The sequence below is a fragment of the Mandrillus leucophaeus genome, unplaced genomic scaffold (assembly GCF_000951045.1).
Source record: "Mandrillus leucophaeus isolate KB7577 unplaced genomic scaffold, Mleu.le_1.0 Scaffold1213, whole genome shotgun sequence".
In the NCBI taxonomy this organism is placed as follows: domain Eukaryota; kingdom Metazoa; phylum Chordata; class Mammalia; order Primates; family Cercopithecidae; genus Mandrillus; species Mandrillus leucophaeus.
In genome coordinates, this window is record NW_012100466.1 from 230,899 (window position 1) to 248,522 (window position 17,624).

The following is a 17,624-nucleotide window of genomic DNA, read 5'->3' on the forward strand; positions in this document are numbered from 1 at the left end:
TAAAATCTTTGCCTAGACTAAGGTCATGAAGATTTTTCTCTAGGTTTCCTTCCAGTAGTTTTATAGGTTTGAATCTTACATTTAAGCCTTTGTATATGGTGAGACACAAGGGTTCACTTTCATTTTTTTGTGTATGAATATTTGATTTTCCAAGCACGATTTAATAAAGAGACTATCATTTCCCAAATGTATGTACATAGCACCTATATTGAAAATCAGTTGGCTTTAAATATGCATATTGATCTCTGGGTCCTCTATTATGTCCCATTGTCCTATGTGCCTGTTTCTATATCAATACCTTGCTTTTTGGTCACTACAGCCTTGTAATATATTTTGAAGTTAGGTAGTATGGTACCTCCAGCTTGGTTCTTTTCTCCCAGGATTGCTTTTGCTATTTGGGCTCCACATTTGTTCCATGCAAATTTTAGGATTCATTTTTTCTAATTATGTGAAAAATGACTCTGGTATCATGGTAGGAATTGCATTGAATCTGTTGATTGCTTTGGGCAGTATAATAATTTTGACGATCTAAATGATTTCAATGTGTGTGCATGGGGTGTCTTTTCATTTTTTGTGTCCTCTTAAATTTATTTTATTATCATCTTGTAGTTTTCCTTGTAGAGATTTTGCACCTCCTTGCTTACATTTATTCCTAGGTATTTTACTTTTTTAGTTATGGTAAATTGGATTGCCCTGTTTATTTCTTTCTTGGCTACTTTATTATTAGTGAATAGAAATTCTGCTGACTTTTGTATCCTGATTTTTGTAGCTACTGATTTTTTAATCACTAATTTTTGTATCTATGGATTTTTATATGCTGATTTTTTTGGTCCACTGATTTTGTGTCCTGAAACTTTACTGAATTTATTTTTCAGATCAAAGAAGTTTTTGATTGAGTCCATAGACTTTCTATATATAAGATCATATAATCTGTAAACAGGGATAGTTGGACTTCTTGTTTCCCAATTCGGATGCTGTTTATTTATTTCTCTTGCCTGATTGTTCTTGCTAAGACTTCCAGTACTATGTTGAATTACAGTATAAATATTTTATAACTTTCTAAAAATTTGCTTAGCAAATGTGGCATCCTTGTACTGTTCCAGTTCTTAAAGAATTTCAGCTTTTCCCAATTCAGTATGATGTTACCTGTGGATTTGTCATATATGTCCTTTATTATGTTGAGATACATTCTTTCTATGCCTAGCTTGTTGAGTGTTTTTGTCATAAAAGGATGTTGAAATTTATCAAATTCATTTTCTGCACTTATTGAGATGATCATATGACTTTTGTTCTTCATTCTGTTGATGTGATATATTACCATCATTTTTATTCATTTTCATGTGTTAAACTATCCTTGCATCATTGAATTAAATTCCACTTGATCATGGTGTATTATTTTCTGGATGTGTTGTTGAATATACTTTGCTAGTATTTTGTTGAGGATTTTTGTTTCTATGTTCATCAGAGAAATTGGCATGTAGTTTTCTTTTTTATTGTGTTCTTTTCTGGTTTTGGTATCATAGTAATGCTGGCATTATAAAATGAGTTAAAGAGAATTCATTCTTCTTCAATTTCTTGGCATATTTTGAGATAAATTGGTTTCTTTCTTGAAAGTTTGGTAGAATTCTTTATTGAAGTCATCCAGTTGTGGTCTTTTCTTTATTGGGAGACTCCTGATTACTGCTTTGATCTCATTACTTGTTATTGGTATGCCCAGGTTTTCCATATTTTCTAATTTGATCTTGCTAAGTTGTATGTGTCCAGAGATTTTTGCATTTCATCTGGGTTTTCCAGTTTGTTAGTGTACAGTTCTTCTTGACAGTCTCTGATAATCTTGTATTCCTGTGGTATTCACTGTGATATCTCATTTTTATCTCTGATTTTGTTTATTTGGTTCTTCTTTGCTTTTTAATCCAGCAAATGGCTGATCAATTTTGTTCATCCTTTCAAAAAACCAACCCTTTATTTTGTTGATCTTTTGTATTTTTTTAGTCCCTATTTCATTGAATTCTACTCTTATCTTTATTCCCTTTTCCTAATTTAGGTTTTGGGTTTTTTCATGCTTTTCCCTGAGATACATGATTGGATTATTTATTTGAAATACTTCTGCCTTTTTGATGAAAGTGCTTATGGCTATAAACTTACCTCTTAGAACTGCATTTTCCTATATGCCATATATTTCAGTATGAGGTATTCTCATTTTCATTTGGTTCAAGAAAATTTTGATTTTCCTCATTAATTTCTTTATTGATCCAATAGTTCAAATTCAAGAGCATGTTGTTTAATTTCTATGTATTTGTACAGTTTCCAAATTTCTTTTTGTTATGAATGTCTAGCTTTGTTCCACTGTAGTCATAGAAGACTTGATACGACTTTGATTTTTAAAAATTTCTTGAGACTTGTTTTTTGTCCTATCATGTGTTGTATCCTGGAGAAAGTTTTATGTTTCGATAAGAAGAATGTGTGTTCTGTAGCTCTTGGATGAAATTTTTATAAATATCTGTTAGGTCCGCTTGATCTAAAAGGCAGTTTCAGTCTAATGTTTCTTTTGCTAATTTTCTTATAGATGATCTGTTTAATGCTGAGAGTGATGTGTTGAAGTCCCCAATTATTTTTGTATTGGAGTCTATCTCTCCATTTAAGTGTAGTACAATTTACTTCATATGTCTAGGTGCTCCAGTGCTCGGTGCACATATATTTAGAATTATTACATTCTCTTGCTGAATTGATCCCTTCATCATAATGTAATGATCTTCTTTGTCTCTTTTCACTGTTTTTTTTTAATTTAACATCTGTTTTATCTGATGTAAGTATAGCTACCTCTGCTTGCTTTTGGTTTCTATTTGCATGAAATATCTTTTTCCATCCCTTTATTTTCAGCCTATATGTATCTTTACAAGTCAGAAGTTTTGTGTAGGCAGCATATAACTGGGTCACTTTTTAAATTCAGCCTGTCTACATCTTTTAAGTGGATAGATAAATCCATTTACAATTAAGGTTATTATTGACATATCAGAGTTTATTCCTGTCATCCTATGAATTGATTTCTGGTTGTTTTGCATATAAATTGTTGCTTACTCTCATATCATCAATGTGGCTTGGTGTTTTTCTGTAGTGGTAAGAGTTGAGTCTTTTTTCTTTTTTGTTTGTGTGTTTGCTCTCCTAGTGGTTTTTATATGTTTGTATGTATTCATGATGATTGATATCATTCTTTTGTGTGTTGGTGTTGTACTTCCTTAAGTGTTTCTTGGTCTGGTCCAGTGGTGATAAACTCTATCAACTTTTATTTGTCTGGAAAATACTTTACTTTACCTACATTTATGAAGAATAACGTCACTGAGAATAGTATCCTTTATTGGCAAGTTTCCCGCCCCCTGCAACACTTTGATTATATCATCCCATTCTCTCACAGCCTGTATGGTTTCTGCTGTAAAATTTGCTATTAGTGAAATGGGGGTTCATTTATAGTTGTCTATATGCTTTTCCCTTAATATTTTTAGAATTCTCTCTCTTTCTTTGACTTTAGAAAGTTTCACTAAATTGTGCTATGGAAAAGACCTTCATGCATTGTGAGTGCTTAAGGCTTCCTGAGCTTCCTATATTTGGATATCTAAATCTTTTGCTAGACTTGGAAAGGTTTCATCTATTATTTCATCATCTATGTTTTCTAACCCACTCATTTTTTCTTTACCTCCTGGAACTCTACAAATTTGAATATTTGGTCCCTTTATTGCATTCCATATGTAATGTAGGATTTGTTCATCTTCTTTAATTCTCTTTATTTTTGTCTGACTGGGTTATTTCAAAAGATCTGTCTTCAAGTTCTGAAATTCTTTATTCTGCTTTATTTGGTCAATTATTAAAACTTTCCAATATATTTTGAATTTCATTCAATGAATTATTTAGTACCTGAATTTTTTTAATGATATCTATCTCTGTGGCAAATTTCTCATTCATATTCTGAATTTTCTGATTTCTGTATATTGTTTTTCAGTATTCTTTTGTACTTCCCTGAGTTTTTAAAAATCAGTATTTCAAATTATTTTCCAATATTTTGTACATTTATTTCTGATTTGGACCTATTTCTGAAAAATTATTGTGCTCCTTTGTAGGTGTCATATTTCCTTGCTTTTTCACGTTCTCTTTGGTGCTATGTTGATAGCTGCACATGTAGTAAAACGAATGCTTCTAATTTTTTTGAATTTGTATTCATAGGGGAGGATATTTTCCTGAAGAAGAATCTATGGTGTTGGTTGGGTAGGCCACTTTGGTTTTGATTCTGGGTGCATGCAGTCGCATAATTGCTGTATGATTTCTTTTTCTGTAAATAACATTATTGGTGTCTGTGATATCCTTGATGTCTTAGGGTGCAATTATTACTGGAGGCTGTGGTGAAGTTCTGCCTGAGACTGGACCTCAGTGGTGGCATTGGTAGGCTGAGTCTGTGTATCCTTGGACCCTAGGGCAGAGTATTATGGCACCTGTGTTAGTGGATCTGTGAGAGCTGATTCTTGGGCCTCTATGTTGTTTGCTTGGATTTCAGTTGTGGCAGTGGTGGTCAAATGGGTGAGAAAGTTCTCAGGCCACTGTACAGCAGATGTGGCATGGGCAATTGCAGTAGCAGTGGTGGGATATTTCTCTGGGTTTTGAACAGTATATGCTAGTGTTGTTGGCGTCCCCAATGGGCTGGGAAGGCCAGTCTCCAGGTCGTCAAGTAGTGTGTGCATGTAAGTGTCAGCCGTGGCAGTATCAGCAGGGTGGGTGTGCTCAACCTCAGTTCCCTGGGAGGAGTGCTCAAGGAGACAGGCTGGGTGATCCTTAGACCCTTGCACTTCATACTCTGGCATGAGGGGGTGAAGTTAGACTAAGTGGGCATGTTCTTGAGCCTCACAGTGGTGCATACTGACATTGGTTGTGGTAGGTAAGGGAAGAGTAATCCTTAGGCCACAAGTAGAATGCTAAAGAGAGGCAGCAGCTGCACTGAAGCCTTGTCACTGGGGAGGGTGGGGTTGCTTTCAGTGGCAGCTGCCACATGCAGGTGTATGGGGAGCAGGTTCTTTACTCGCACTTTTTCTCCCACAATGCCAGTCAACACTTCACTCGAAATTCATTTTCAACAGCAGCATGCAGGAACTGAAGCTACAGGTAGGGAACGCTGCTGCTGCATGGTGGCTTCTCTCCTGGAGGCAGTGGAGTCACTGCCTGTTGCCCATGTTTTGGCCCTGCTGATAGCTGTCAGTCAGTGTGGTGTTTGTGGGTAGGGGATGTCAGTGAAGCTCCAGGGATGTGGAGATGAAAGTACTGTTGAGACCAATGGCCATATCTAGTCTTGGGATCTGGGATCTCAAAATGGCACCTTGCAATAGTTGCCTAGAACTTGGAGCAGCAAGGAAGTCGGATCCAGCACAAGCTCCCTCTTTGGGTAGTGCCATTGTGTGGTCTTCAGGCAGCTCGCTGTTAGTTGCAGGGTCTGCAAAGGTCAAGAGGCTCTTCCATGTTTAAGATTGCAGAAGTCCACGGTAGAAAGGTGGACTGCTGGGGATCCCTCACTTACCCTTAAACCACATCGAGGAGTCTCACCAGGCTCCCAGCAGATCCCAGCTGAGGAGGCTGCCTTTTTTCCCTCTCCTTCTATGCTTTAGGTATTTCCTGTCACTTTTCTGTTGAACCACAGTGTTCTCTTTTGGATAATCTATTCAAAGTATGATTACCTACTGGCTATTTAGTTTCTTATTTGTGGTGAAGGTGAGTATGAGATGTCTCTATAAGCCATCTTGAAGTACCTCCAGTCCAATTTTCTATCTTTAACATGTTTAACAATAAGACATTCAAGTGAAGAATTGTCCTATAACAATACTTAAATCTAAAATGTGGATAAATGTTATTGATTGAAGCAGACAAATGTAGAACCTGAAAGATAGCCGATTAGACACAGCAGCAATCAGAGGCTCTCATTGAAAATATAACAGCATGGGAATCCTGCCACGGCAACCAAGGTATCCAGGTTCTTTCATCCAGGGAATGACTAGGCAGCTAGTGTGACCCACAGAGAGGAACGAAGAGCAGTGTGGTGGGGTGGTCCACCGGAGAGCCACACGGGGCAGGGGACCCCCCACACCCCAACCAAGGGAGGTGGTGAGTGAGTGTGTTACCCAGCCTGGGAAACAATGCTTTTTACATGGAACTGTGCAACCCATGGATCAGAAGATCCCACTCATGAACCCATGCCACTGGGGCCTAGGGTCCCAACCACAGAGCTGCGCAGATTCTTAAAAGCCTCTCAGCTACAATCTGCTTAAACCTGCCAAGCTCCCAGGGGAAGGGACGATCAGCACCACAGCTGCAGCTGCCTGCTGTCTAAGCCATTTGAACTCCTTGGGGGTGGGGTGTGGAAGCCAACACTGGGATTGATAGCTGCCTAACACACTAAGCTCCCAGGGTGGGGAAAGGGTAGTAACCCTCTCTATAGCTCCAGGCTGCTCTTTCCCCCCAACCCCACTCCGGCTGGAGCCAGGGAGGCTGGATGGCTTGGTTGCAAGAGGTATCCCACAGCCCAACACACCAGCTATGGCAGACTGCAGCCAGAGTGCCTCTTCAGGCCTGACCCTGACCCATCCCTCCTCACTGGGCAGGGCCTCCTTGAAGGACCTCCAACCAATCTAGACAGGGGCTAAGGTACAGAACTCTGATCTCCCTGGTCTGAGCCCCTAGAGGGAGGGGTGGCCACAGTCTTCATGGACCAGCAGACATAGTCCTTCCATCTGCTAGTTCTGAGGAATCAGGGCAGCCCAGATGGGTGGGATTCCCCCCAGAAAAGCACATCCCTTCCAATAAGGGAGGGTAAAAGTGCTCCATTAAATGGGTCCTGCTCCCTGTGCCACCCAACTGGGTGAGACCCTCCAACAGGGGTTGTCAGACACCCTATGCAGGAGAGTTCCTACTGACATCAGGTTGGTACCTCCCAAGTTCAGAGATCTCAGAGGAAGGAATAGGTACCCATCTTTGCTGTTCTCCAGTCTCCTCAAGTGACATCTCCAAGCTTGGGAGCAAACCAGATGAATAGGGCCTGAAGTGAACCCCCAGCAAAGTGCAGCAGAACTACAAAAGGGGGACCTGACCATTGACGAAAAACAAAAACAAAAACAAAAACAAAGAGAAAGCAACAACAACAGCATCAACAACAACAACAAAAAAGTCCGCACACAAACCCCATCCAAGGGTCAGCAGATCGAAACTAGACAACCTCATGAAGATGAGAAATAAACAACAAAAAAAAATTCTGAAAACCAAAAGGCCAGAGTGCCTCTTCTCCTTTAAATGATTGCAACGCCTCTCCAGCAAGGGTGCAGACCTAGATGGAGGATGAGATGGATGAATTGGCAGAAGTAGGCTTCAGAAGGTGCATAATAACAATCTCCACTGAGCTAAAGGGGCATGTTCTAACTCAATGCAAAGAAACTAAGAATATTGATACAAGGTTAGAGGAACTGCTACCTAGAATAACCAGTTTAAAGAGGAACATAAATGACCTGATGGAGCTGAAAAACACAGCACACAAACTTCATAAAGCATACACAAGAATCAATAGCTGAATCAACCAAGCAGAAGAAAGGATAGCAGAATTTGAATACTACCTTGCTGAAATAAGACATGTAGACAAAATTAGAGAAAAAAAGAGTGAACAGGAGAAAAACCTCTGAGACATGTAGGACAATGTAAAAAGATTGAAGCTATTATTGATTGAAGTACCTGAAGGAGATGGGGAGAATGGAACCAATCTGGAAAACACTATTATCAGCACATTTTCCAGGAGAACTTTGCCAACCTAGTAAGACAGGCCAAGATGCAAATTCAGGAAATACAGAGAACACCACTAGGATACTCTAAGAGAAGATTAACCCCAAGACACATAATCATCAGATTCTCTAAGGTAAAAATGAAGAAAAAAATGTTAAGAGCAGCCAGTGAGAAAGGCCAGGTTACCTACAAAGGGAAGCCCATCAGACTACTAGTGGGCCTCTCAGCAGAAATGCTACAAGCCAGAAGAGAGTGAGGGCCAATATTCAACATTCTTAAAGAGAAGAATGTTCAACCCAGAATTTCATATGCAGCCAAACTAAGCATCATAAGTGAAGGAGGAATAAAGATTTTTACAGAAAAGCATATGCTGAGGGATTTCATCACAACCAGGCTGGCCTTACAAGAGCTCCTGAAGGAAGCACTATATATATATTTTTAAGGCCAATGATACTATGAAGAAACTGCATTAACTAGTGTGCAAAATAACTGGATAGCATCATGATGACAGGATCAAATTTACACACAACAATATTAACCTTAAATGTAAATAGGCCAAATGCCCCAACTAACAGATGCAGACTGGCAAATTGGATAAAGAGTCAAGACTCATTGATGTGTTGTGTTCAGGAGACCCATCTCAAGTGCAAAGACACACATGGGCTCAAAATAAAGGGATGGAGGAAAATTTACCAAGCAAATGGAAAGCAAAAAAAAAGCAGCAAGGATTCCAATCCTAGTCTCTGAAAAAACAGACTTTAAACCAACAAAGATCAAAGAAGGCAAAGAAAGGCATTACATAATGGTAAAGACATCAACTCAACAAGAAGAACTAATCTAAATATATATGCACCAAATACAGGAGCACCCAGATTCACAAAACAAGTTCTTAGAGACCTACAAAGAGACTTAGACTCTCGCAGAATAATAGTGGGAGACTTTATCACCCCACTGTCAATATTAGACAGATCAGGAGACAAAATTAACAAGGATATTTAGGACATGAACTCAGTTCTGGATCAAGTGGACCTAATGGACGTCTACAGAATTCTCCACCCCAAATTAACAGAATATACATTCTTCTCAGTGCTATATGGCACTTATTCTAAAATTGATCACATAATTCGAAGCAAAACATTCCTCAGAAAATGCAAAATAACTGAAATCATAAAAAAAAAACAGTCCCTCAGACCACAGTGCAACAAAATTAGAACTCAGGATTAAGGAACTCACTCAAAACCACACAATAACATGAAAATTGAACAACCTGCTCCTGCATGACTCCTCGGTAAATAATGAAATTAAGGCAGGCTTGAAGAAATTCTTTGAAACCAATGAGAACAAAGAAACAACATACCAGAATATCTAGGACACAGCTAAAGCAGTCTTAAGAGGGAAATTTATAGCACTAAATGCCACATCAGAAAGCTGGAAACATCTCAAATTGACACCCTAACATCACAATTAAAAGATCTATGAAGCAAGAACAAAGAAATCCAAAAGCTAGCAGAAGAAAGAAATAACTAAGATTGGAACACAACTGAAGGAGATAGAGACACAAAAACCCCTCCGAAAAAAAACAGTAAATCCAGGAGCTGTTTTTCGAAAAAATTAACAAAATAGTCCACTAGCTAGACTAATAAAGAAGAAAAGAGAGAAGAATCAAATAGACAACAATAAAACATGATAAAGGGGATATCATCACTGGCCCCACAGAAATACAAACTACCATCAGAGAATATTACAAATACCTCTACACAAATAAACTCTAAAATCTAGAAGAAATGGATAAATTTCTGAACACATACATCCTCCCAAGACTAAGCCAGAAAGAAATCTATTCCCTGAATAGACCAATAACATGTTCTGAAAATAAGGCAGTAATTAATAGCCTACTGACTAAAAAAAAAACCCAGGACCAGACAGATTCACAGCCAAATTCTACCAGAGGTCAAAGAGGAGCTGATACCATTCTTTCTGAAACTATTCCAAACAATTGAACTATTCCAAACAATTGAAAATGAGAGACTACTCCTTAACTCATTTTATGAGGCCAGCATCATCCTGATAGTAAAACCTGGCAGTAACGAAAATATAGATAAATAAATAAATAAATAAATAAATAAAATAAAATAAAAAAACTTCAGGCCAATATCCCTGATAATCATCCATGTGAAAATCTTCAATAAAATACTGGCAAACTGAATCCAGCAGCACATCAAAAAACTTATCCACCATGATCAAGTCGGCTTCATCCCTGGGATGCAAGGCTGGTTTAACATACACAAATCAATTAATGTTATCCACTACATAAACAGACTCAATGACAAAAATCATATTATTATATCAATATATGCAGAAAAGGTCTTTGATAAAATTCAACATCCCTTCATGTTAAAAACTCTCAATAAACTAGGTATTGATGGAATATATCTCAAAACAATAGGAGCTATTTTATATCAAATCCACAGCCAATATCATATTGAATAGGTAAAAGCTGGAACCTTTGAAAACTGGTACAGGACAAGGACGCCCTGTCTCACCACTCCTATTCAGCATAGTATTGGAAGGTGTGGCAAGGGCAATCAGGCAAGAGAAAAAATTAAAGGGTATTCAAATAGAAAGGAAGTCAAATTGTCTCTGTTTGCAGATGACATGATTCTATATTTAGAAAACCCCATCATCTCCACCCAAAAACTTCTTAAGCTGATAAGCAACATCAGCGAAGTCTCAAGATACAAAATCAATGTGTAAAAATCACAAGCATTCATATACAACAACAAAAGTCAAGCAGAGAGACAAACCGTAACAAACTCCCATTCACAATTGCTACAAAGTGAATAAAATACCTAGGAATACAACTAACAAGGGATGTGAAGGACCTCTTTAAGGAGAACTACAGACCACAACTCAAGGAAATAAGAGAGGACACAAACAAATTGGAAAACATTCTATCCTCATGGATAGGAAGAATAAATATTGTGAAAATGATCATACTACCCAAAATAAATTTATAGATACAATGCTATTCCCATCAAACTACCATTGACATTCTTCACAGAAATAGAAAAACTACTTTAAATTTCATATGGACCCAAAAAAGAGCTCGTATAGCCAAGATAATCCTAAGCAAAAGGAACAAAGCTGGAGGCATCATGCTACCTGACTTCAAACTATACTACAAGGCTACAGTAGCCAAAACAACATGGTACTAGTACCAAAAGAGACATATACATCAACGGAACAGAACAGAGACCTCAAAAATAACACCACACATCTACATCCATCTGATTTTCCACAAACCTGACAAAAGCAAGCAATGGGGAAAGGATTCCCTATTTAATAAATGGTGCTGGGATAACTGGCCAGCCATATGCAGAAAACTGAAATTGGATCCCTTCCTTACATCTTATACAAAAATTAACTCAAGATATATTAAAGACTTTAATGTAAAACCGAAAATCATAAAAATCCAAGATGAAAACCTAGGCAATGCCATTCAAGAAATAGGCATGGGAAATGACTTTATGATGAAAACACCAAAAGCGATTGCAACAAAAGCCAAAATTGACAAATGGGATCTAATTAAACTAAAGAGTTTAATTAGAAGCACAGCAAACGAAGCTATCATCAGAGTGACCAAGCAACCTACAGAATGGGAGAACATTTTTCCAATATACCCATCTGACAAAGGTCTAAATATCCAGAATCTACAAGGAACTTAATCAAATTTACAAGAAAAAGAAAAAAAAAAAAATCAAAAAGTGGAAAAAGGATATCAACAAACAGTTCTCAAAAGAAGACATTTATGTGGCCAAGAAACACGAAGAAAAGCTCAACATCACTGATCATTAGAGAAATGCAGGTCAAAACCACAATGAGATATTATCTCACACAAGTCTAATGGTGATTATACAAAAGTCAAGAAACAATAGATGCAGGCAAGGCTGTGGAGAAATAGGAAAGATTTTACACTGTTGGTGGGTTTGTAAATTAGTTCAACCATTGTGGAAGACAGTGTGGCGATTCCTCAAAGATCTACAACAAGAAATATCATTAGGCCCAGCAAACCCATTACTGGGTATATACCCAAAGCAATATAAATTATACTAGTATAAAGACATGTACTCATTATGTTTATTGCAGCACTATTTACAATAGCAAAGACATGGAACCCACCCAAATGCCCACCAATGATAGGCTGGAAAAATAAAATGTGGTACATATACACCATGGAATATATGCAGGCATAAATCATGTCCTTTGCAGAAACATGGATGAAGCCGGAAACCATCATCCTCAGCAAACTAAAACAGGAACGGAAAACCAAACACTGCATGTTGTCACTCCTAAGTGAGAGTTGAACAATGAGAATACATGGACACAGGGATGGGAACAACACACACTGGGGCCAGTTGGAGGGTGAGGGATGAGGAGACAGAGAGCATTAGGACAAATAGCTAATTCATGTGGGGCTTAAAACCGAGATGATGGGTTGATAGGTGCAGCAAACCACCATGGCACATGTATACCTATGTAACAAATCCGCATGTTCTGCGCTTGTATTCCGGAACTTAAAGTAAAATAAAAAAGAATATTAGAACCTGAGAACTACTCTATTGCCAAATTTGTTTTGAAAAGTTGAGTTTTTTTGCAATTCATTATAGCTCTTATGCATATTTTATAGCATTTGGCTGTAACATTCTATGTTTTGACAAACTTACAGTGTTATATATCAAATATTATAGTACCATATAGGATAGTTTGACTATCCAAACAAATATCTCATGTTTTACCTGTTGAACCAACCCTCTTCTATATCCCTGGCAACCACTGATCTATTTACCATTTCTATAGTTTGTCCTTTTCAGAATTTCATATAAATAGAATCATACAGTGTATAGTATTCCATTGTACTGATGTACCACCATTTGCTTGCCCATTTGCCTATTGAAAGACATCATGATTGTTTCCATCTCCTGTTTTTTTATAATTATGAGTAAATCTGCTGTAATCATTTGTTTGTGGGATTTGTGAGAATGTAAATTTTCAAATCAATTGGGTAACTACCTAAGAATGTAATTGCTGGACTCTTACCAGCTTACTCTTACAAGAATGTAATATGGTAAGACTGTTCAACTTTGTAAGAAACTTCCGACAGACTTCCAAAGTGGCTGTTCTATTTTGCATTCCCATGTGCAATAAATGTGAATTACTGTTGTTCCTCATCAATAATTGCAATTTTTAGTGTTTTGGATTTAGCCATTAGAGTAGGTTGATAGCCTTTTAGTCTAAAGCGTGTACAATAAAAATTACATAGAATTTTCATACTAAGAACACTGTGGAAGATTACCCTTGCATGAAACTTTCAGGTTATATTTTCAGAATAATGCTAATAGCTTTAGTTATATTTTTTCACTTGAAAAATGTATTTATGCTAAAATTTATGCTTGCTTAGGAAATACACTTTAAACACTGAAGCTATTTACTCCAACAAAACTTTGGGGGAAAAAAGTCACCATTAACTAACTCATTTATATCAATCATCTTAGAATATAGTATATACTACTGACATACAGAAAATGCTAGACTCTGGTCAAACTTTTCAGTAACCTTGACTAGGAAGCATTAAACAATCTAAATCTAAATAAGAAAATTCTGAAACACTGATAAATAAAAATAAAGGTTAAATGAAATGTCCTTTATATTTTTTTCTATGTAACAGTAAAGAAAGCTAAATTTTATTTTGCTGGAATTAAGACTCCTAATCTTTAAAATTTAATATACTGCAAAATTATTATTTGGGAGCTATCTTATCACAAAAAGCTAAAAATCTGTGTCTCCACTTCATAGTTTAACAAATTACAATAAGGAATCAGTGCCCAAATGAGATTTTAAGCTCTAAGTACACTGAAATCAGTGGACTAAATTAGTGTTGATCTTAGATTTTACTAATTTGAATATATTGTAATGGACTGGGTACCCAGCACCTTAATACAGAATTTTCAGTTGGCCAATAGTTCAAAACTAAACTACAAAGTATAGATTTGCTAACCAGCCTAAGTGACATTCTGCTAGTATATTCAGGCTAATAGTGAACCTCCTTCCAAAATTATGTACAATGTCCTATAAACTAAGCTGTTTCAACTTATTTTAGATTTCTCAAAATTAGAAGACAAATATATTTCAAAATGTTTATCACAAAAGCATGATATGTTCCTTTCATAGAAGTTTTATATGATACCCACTGAAAAGAAGATAAACGTGTTCTACCAGGTACAACTGACTAGTCAGAACAAAAAGCATGTTAATTCTGGACAGGGAAAGACAGGGAGGAAAAAACAATGTGTTGCTTTAAAACATCTTTAAATGAATCAGACTGGTAATCTCATTATTAAATTGACTTTATAATTCTTAATTTTGATCAACATTTTAAAAAGAGAGCTGATCTAAACTGACAAGGAACTGTTCTAGCCATCTGATTCCTGAGAAGAATGGATTGATTTAGTTTTTAGAATGTAAAAAGCATCTACAGTATACAAATATATTTTAAAGCAAACTATTACATTGTGAAACATATAGACCTTCTGTGTCTTCTATTGCATGCATTCCCCACTGTTTTCCTAATATTATTAACATAACTGTGTCACATCTTTAGGATATTACAGTAATGGCATGATTCAACAAATTTAGAAATAACCAGTAGTTTTGAAAAATCACTAAGTTGTTTTTTGTCCAATAATTGAATGAATTCATAACATCTGATCTAAGGTTAAGAATACCGTAGCACAATACAGTACCAATTCAATTCAATATGTTTATAGGTAAAGGCTCAGAAGTGTATTAAGTATTTTAGGTGATATAATAGAAGCTTCTTGAAGACACAGGATATACAAACAGAAAATGAAGGTTTATAGAAGCGAGACATAAATAGAGTTAATTGATTTCTATGAGTGAAAAGGAGAAAGCAGAGAGTGTCATACAAATATTTATACTTTTAACTACATTTATACTTCAAGTTTCTTAAATACTTGGATATGGTTGAGAAATTTGAAAGGTGAGGTGTGTGAAGTAGACAGAATAAGGAGAATTAAATATTACTTCTTGGAAAACAATATCATGAGATTTTCCCCTTATGCAAAGTACATACCATCACTTATTTTCTCAATACAGATGAGTTATTAAATACAGAATGAAGCACACAGTTTTCCTACTGGGTTTTCTTTTGGAAAAAGGAAATCTAGATTTGCCTATATATTGTATGAAAAATTTAATATAAGAATATTCATTGAGTTGAAATTTTACCAGTACTGATTTTACATTAATATGAATGGAAAAAAGCAAATTCGGTTGATAATTTTTGAGTATAGTGAATATTATTTTAAAAACCCTGCAAAACATTAAGAATTTCAAGATTTTAATTCAAACATCAATCTACCTAATTATCATCATCACTATCATCATCTATCTATCCTTCATAGAGAAGTTCCAGTCTCATGAAATTTAGTCACACAACTTGTAAAATATTCATAACTAAGTCCAACTTATTTTCTCTAAAGTCCTAACTAAGTATTCTGCATGTGATATATTGGAACATCCTACAAACCAGACCAATACTTTCACTTGTTACACAGTTTTAATATTTTACATGTGTGTATATACTAGTTAATAACTATTTTAAAAGTCCACCCAAACAGAAAGGAGCAGACAAGAAGAAATGCTTTTCAAAACTAGCATTAAGTGAATTAAAACTATCTCTGAACAGTATTTTTATTTTTTAATGTTTAAAGAGTATTTTGTGCTTAGTTGTTGCAAATGATACTGTCATATCACTTCCTGAAACTCAGTTATATGACTGTAGCATTGACTACTTGATTTTCTGCTTTTTTTTTTTTTTTTTTTGCTTTTCTATTATATATCCAGACACAGGAATTTTTAAAAGTTGACATGGCTTCAATTTAAATGTTCAAGATATGAGATTATTACATCAAAATTAATAACAAAGTAGACTAAAGACCACTAAGGAATTCTGTTGCACTATTGTGCTTTTATGAGAATTTTGCAATTTTATTTTACTCTTTGGATTTATTTTCTTGACTCACAAGACTTCCTTACTATATGTCAGGTTAAACTACTCATCTAAACATTTTGTTTCATGTGAAATTAAGTAAAAATATAAACTCATATTAAAAATTAAATGTTAACTATTAATTTCTCAAAAGTATTTACATCATTGTTTTTATTTAACTTTTGAGTTGGTGAAAAAAAAACAACAACACTTTTTTACTAAGCTGAAAGACAGCCAAACAGAACTTATCACTTGATTGAATTTATTTTTAAAAAATATTTCCAAATTGTTGGCTAGAGAATTAATCACATTATTCTTTTTGTAAACTTTTATTTTAGGTTTAAGAGTACCTGTGTAGGTTTGTTACATTGAGAAATTGCATGTCACAGGGGCATTGGTGTACAGATTATTTCGCCACAGAAATAATAAGCATAGTACCTGATAGGTAATTTTTCAATCCTCATCTTCCTTCTACTCTCCACCCTTAAGTAGGCCTTGGTGTGTGTTGCTCCCTTTCACGTGTCCGTGTGTATTTAATATTCAGCTCCAGTTTATAACCGAGAACATGCAGTATTTGTTTTTCTGTTTGTGGGTGAGTGTGCTTAGAATAATGACCTCTAACTCCATTCATATTGGGGCAAAGGACATTATCTTGCTCTTTTTTATAGCTGTGTAGTACTACATGATATATATGTTCCACATTTACTTTAGTCTACTGTTGATGGGCATTTAGGATGATTCCTTATCTTTGCTTTTGTGAAGAGTGCTGCAATGAACATACACATGCATATTATTTTATGGTAGAATGATTTATACTCATTTGTGTTCATACTCAATAATGAGATTTCTGAGTAGAATGGTAGTTCTCCTTTAAGTTCTTTGAGAAATCATCTAATTGCTTTTCACGATGGCTGAGCTAATTTATATTCCCACCAATGTATAATGCAAATTCGGCAGCATCTGTTATCTTTTGACTTTTTAATAGTAGCCATCCTGACTGGTGCGAGAGTGTATCTCATTGTGGTTTTCATTTGCATTTCTCTGATGATTAGAAATGCTGAGCATTTTTTTCCTATGATTGTTGGCCGCGTGTATGTATTCTTTTGAAAAGTGTCTGTTTCACGTCCTTTGCCCACTTTTTAATCAGATTGTTTTTGTTTTGCTTATTAATTTAAGGCCATTAGAGAATCTGGATATTAGACGTTTGTCAGATGCATAGTTTGAAAATATCTTCCCCAATTCTGTAGACTGTCTGTTTACACTGTTGATAGTTACTTTTACGGCGCAGAAGCTCTTTAGTTTAATTAGGTCTCATTTATCAATTTTTTGTTTTTGTTACTATTGCTTTGGCCTTTTTGTCATAAAATCATTGCCTGGTTCTACATCCAGAATGACACTTTGTAGGATATCTTCCAGGGTTTTTAGAGTTTTAGGTTTTAAATTTAAGTCTTTAATGTATCTTTAGTTGATTTTTTATGTGGTGTAAGGAAGGAGTCTAGTTTCAATCTTCCACATACGGCTAACCAGGTTTCCCAGTAGCATTTATTAAATAGAGAGTCCTTTCTCCATTGTTTATTTTTGTTGACTTGATTTTGTCGAAGATCAGATGGTTGTAGGTATGCAGCTTTATTTCTGGGATTTTTATTCTGTTCTATTTGATTATATGTCTATTTTTGTACCAATAGCATGCTGTTTTTGGTTACTGTAGCCTGGTAGTATATTTTGAAGTTGCATAAAGTGATGCCTCCAACTTTTTTTT

The 17,624-nt window shown here is 35.8% G+C and overlaps 1 protein-coding gene across 3 annotated transcripts in view; it reads right to left on the reverse strand.

Moving 5' to 3' along the window:
- The window catches only part of HDX (highly divergent homeobox), a 185,792-nt gene that overhangs the window by 69,155 nt on the left and 99,013 nt on the right, over window positions 1–17,624 (reverse strand). The gene's annotated exons all lie outside the window — the stretch shown is intronic.